General features: G+C 44.3%; 1 long non-coding RNA gene across 1 annotated transcript; it reads left to right on the forward strand.

The window, feature by feature from the left end:
* The first annotated feature begins 4446 nt into the window (after positions 1-4446).
* On the forward strand, positions 4447-4923 carry LOC309655073. The gene is made up of 2 exons (XR_014260611.1): positions 4447-4539; positions 4624-4923. It is a non-coding gene; the product is annotated as an uncharacterized lncRNA (long non-coding RNA).

Below are 4923 nucleotides of genomic sequence, written 5' to 3' on the forward strand. Positions count from 1 at the left end.
AACAATGAACATGAGCCTGATCAGACCACCACATAACCAATTTCAAGACGACTGTCAGAGTTGACTCTGCTGTTTCTGCCTGTAGCCCCCTCCTTCCGCCTACAAAAGCCCGTTCCCACAGCTTCTCAGTTGGGGGTGGCCTTTGGAGAGAAGTCTGTCCCTCACCCCCGGTTGCAGGCAGCCAAAATAAAGCAAACTTTCCTTTCTACCAACTTTGTCCCTTTATTGGCTTTTCAGCACCGAGCAGCCGGACCCTGCTTTCCATTAAACAAGGACACTCTTTTCACCAGGGATGGGGAATTCAGGCCTGGAAGTCTCTATGAGGAAACATTTTTCCTTCTGTAATGACTATGCCAGCCCAAACTCTGCTTAGGTTCTTCACTAATTGCACACCAAAAGCATACATTTCCTCCTTCTACCAATTCCTCACAAATATTGGATCTTGGTCTAAAAATATAAAAGTTGCCTGCTTTGGTCACTTATCGGTCCATTCCTATGGCACGTCCATGCCTATGGTTACAATTTTTTTCTTTTCTCCTGTTAATCTGTCTTTGTTAGTTTTATTATCAGTCCAGCCTCAGGAACTCAAGAGGGGCAGAGGAGGAGATTTCCCTCCTGACAAATCAAAGTTGTCTTCTCTTCAGCCTCGCTCTGTACAACCTCTTAGGAACCTCAGTCCTCATGGGCCACTTTCACACTCCTGACATCACCTTGCCAGTTGTGTTCTTCTGGGATCTCTTCTTTGCATTTCCATCTCACCCTTCAATATTTCTTCCAAATCGGTGTGACATTTCAGTGTCCATTGTCTGGATGTACACAGTTTATTAGTCATTCCCTAGGAAAGGGCATCTTGGTCCTTTCCAAATTTTGGCAATTGTGAATAAAACTAAGTAAGCATCGTGTGCAGGATTTTCTCTGGACTAAAGTCTTACTGTCTTTCAGGTACATATAAAACAGCACTATTGCTGAAACATAATAATAGTATGTTTAGTTTTGCAAGAAGCCACCAGAATGTCTCCAAGCGTGCATCCCGTTTTGTGTCCCCACCAGCAGTGAATGGACCCCCTGCCGCTCCACATCCTCCCAGTGTTTAAGGTTCTCAGAGTCCTGACTTGATCCACTCTTGTAAGTTTTCAGGGATATGTCCTTGTTCTGATTGGCATTTCCCTGTGATATATGTTCTCTCATAGCCTTATTTGCAAACTCTGTCTTTCTGGGCAGGTGTCTGTTAAGGATTTTAGCCCATTTTTTAATACTTTTGTTTCTTTCTTACTGTTGAGTTTAAGACTCGTTGGTACATATTAGATAACAATCAGATATACTAGATATTTCTTTTGCAAATATTTTCTGCCAATCTCTAGCTTGCCTTTGGGTAAATTTTAAATGTATTTTGTATGCTTCTCAATTCTTAGTTGTTGTGTTTCTATTACAATGAAAAGTGGTGTTAAACGTTCACTTGCTAAGCCATGGGAACTTTATGTGGGAACATGTCAAAGGACACTCAAAGGCCTCTTTCAGATACTACAAGGATGGAATGGGTAAACAGAGGGGGGACTTCTTCAGAGATGCTCTTCTGGAGAAATAGAAATGTACCAACATACCCTCCTTCCTGTCTTGCTGATGAGAACTGTGCCGCGTGTCCACAGAGACACAGATCCTTGAGGAGAGAGTGAGATTTCATCAGCTAGAATGACCGTCTTCTAACAATACATTTTACCCGTGATGGATCGGAGTTTATGAATGATTGTTACCTGAATGATTCAATGGATTTAGCAACGGTTCAAACCAAAATCAATACCTTGAATTATTATTATTAATTTAAATTTATGTTGTCCCAGAGAAGAGTTTGACAATTACAATTTCAGTAACACATTTCCATAATTTTGAATTATAACTCTTAAAATTTAGATACCATTTGTTTCATAATAAATGTTTCACCTACATCCCTCACATTTGAAACTGGATTCCAAGTGGACCTAGAAGATGAAATGTGAGGACAGCGAATCTCTCTGCATTCAGTAACATCTAAGGCAACAAATCTAACATCACAGGAGGACCCTGCTGATTTCCAAGTATAGTTCCTGCTTCTTCTTTGCTCAGTGATTCCAACAAACATACAAAATGACCTAAACCATCTGGTCTCAATGTTCCTGAATTCCACACCTCATTCTGAGCTTATACTCTCAAGATTTTATAAGGGAAAACACAGAGACCGTAAGAAGGACCTGTCCACGTGGTCACCATGAAGCCCACCAGCGTCAGTCCTTCTCCCTCCGATCACAATGGTCAGGCCCTCTTGCTATGACCATCACTGTTAACCTGCAAAGCAATATGACTTAAATCTCACCACTTCTTTTTACCATCACCCCTTGGTCATCTCTAATGGATATTCCCTCCAGCATTATTATATGATCTGGTCTCCACACATAATGGGCTCCAATTATCTCCACAACGGAAAAATAACATTTTTATACTCCTGTTGACCTAACACATTTTTCCTACGGTTAAATAGACCCTAACAACACATCCCTAACCACTGAAACATAAAGACACCTGTTATATATCCTTCTATGTTAACATGAATATGGATGGATCTCCTCTAATCCACCAGCTCAAGAAGGGCAGGGCAGATGCTGGGGCATCTGTACAAAGGCAGCCCCTTCTTCCACCTGGTGAATAATGGGCTCACCTGATTCTAGGTTTTAGATACCATCCCTTCTGCTCTCTTATCCCACAGCGTATCAGCTCAATTTTCAGGTCCTGACAACAGAGTCAGACTTGTCCTGTGATTCTTGCCCATATTACTTTGGTTGGCTCTCCTATTATCGACATTCAAGCAGGCAGATTCTTTAGTATTTAATTTACTCTGCAAATGTTATTAGAAAAGCTAGAAGAAGTATAGTACTCTGTTCATGAAATAGTTTGGAGTAAATATCGTCTCATAGACAACAGGTTCGACATCAGTCAGTGTACAGGTGAAATCACTGGGCTGAGGGAGAGCTGACAGGTGTGACCTCGCAGGGCAGGAGTGGACCCAGTGCTACATGTACAAGGGTGTCCGTCAGAGATGGGGACTCACATTGGTCTTTTCTGGTTCCCAGGAGAGATAACATCACTGATTACACTGATGACAACATTCAACACCCCTGGCAAACCCACTATAAATTTCAGACAGACCATTACCATCGCGATCAATAATTTACATCCTTGCAGACTGAAATGCAGATGGTGAGGCCACATCCTCAGTGCCCACAGTGAGCTGGGATGGAGCTGTGCTCTGCTCTCCAGCACCGCTTACTTATATGACCTCAGGCACAGTTCCAGGACTCACTGACCCAGGGACTCAGGAAAGCTGCTCTCAGGTGGACTTTTCAAGGGAACCTGCTTGCTGAGGTGGGGGCTTTCCTCTGACTATGACGCCCTCATACTCTGCAAGCCATTCACTGTGAAGGTTTACTTCCAAGAATCATGCATGTTCTCTCACCAAGTGCAGTGGGAACTGTGTTTCCTGACCTCCAACATCACTGGCAGTGACAGAGATAGAAAGGAACACTTCTAGAAGGAGTGAGTCTGCGCGCTGTGACCAGGTCACCTGCCCAGCATGTTGGAGTACTGAGGAGCTCCCCGTAGCTGTCTGTTCTTAGTCCTTGGAAGCCTTGGGGATTCCTCAATGTCCACCCTCAAGGAAGGAGCCCTGAAGCTCACGGTGTTCGTGCAGACACTCAGTTGTGCACAGGAAAAAGGCAGGGCAGGCTACTGGCCAAGTCAGCAGTGCTAGGAACCATGACCATCTCAGCAGGAATGACTACCTTCTCCACAAAATACGCTGTGTGTTTAGTTGCTATGAATAAATCCACCTCCAGAGCAACTCTTGAAAATATTTAAGTGGTGTCAGGGGAAGAAATGTTCACCCAAGTTAAGGGAAACATGAAGTCCGTTGTGAATTATGATAAACATTAAATTTTACTTGACTTTGTCTGAATTCAATGTGATTATTACATGTATGGTTTGTCTCAAATATTTACGCATCCAGGAAATAAACATGAGGTATTGCAGAAAGGAAAAAACAAGAATCTGTGTCTGATATCTTGGAGGACCCTGAATGTCTGATGGGTATTTATGTGAAATATATACATCCATGTGATTAAAGTCCATTACCCAAATCTGCCATTAATCCTTGAGCACAGCTGCTTTACCGACTAGCCCTTCAGTATCATTTCATTCCTGGACAAAGGGTCCCCCAGGAATCAGGAGGGGGACCCCAGGTGGGGGCTGAGTTCCCCGAGGGCACAACCAACACCCTCCTCACAGGAGGAGCCCCAGCTACAGGGACCTCCCTTCACTACTTGATGCTTTTTACAAAAAGGTCCCTCCTATATGCAAATATCCCCTTAGACCACAAGGTAAAAGCAAAGTACCTGTTCACTTAAATACGGGTCTCTCCTCATGTTTGAAGACATTTTCTGGGCTTCATGAATCTCATCTGCAAGAAGATGAATCCACTGTGGTTCTTCCTCTTTCTGGTGTCAGCTCCCAGAGGTGAGTGTCTCAGGGATTCAACCATGAACACACGGGGAAGCTGCATCTGAGCCCATGAGTCACCGTGGTTCTCTCTGTCCACAGGTGTCCTGACCCAGGGGCAGCTGCAGGAGTCGGGACCCAGCCTGGTGAAGCCCTCACAGACCCTCTCCCTCACCTGCACTGTCTCTGGAGTCTCATTAACCAGCTCTGAGGTATCCTGGGTCCGACAGGCTCCAGGAAAGGGGCTGGAGTGGGTTGGTGTGATGGGTTATGGTGGAAGCACATATTATAACCCAACTCTGAAGTCCCGGCTCAGCATCACCAGGGACACCTCCAAGAGCCAAGTCTATTTATCACTGAGCAGCCTCACAACTGAAGACACCGCCGTGTATTATTGTACGA

The sequence above is a fragment of the Balaenoptera physalus genome (genome assembly GCF_965194825.1).
Source record: "Balaenoptera physalus genome assembly, chromosome: 2".
Lineage (NCBI taxonomy): Eukaryota > Metazoa > Chordata > Mammalia > Artiodactyla > Balaenopteridae > Balaenoptera > Balaenoptera physalus.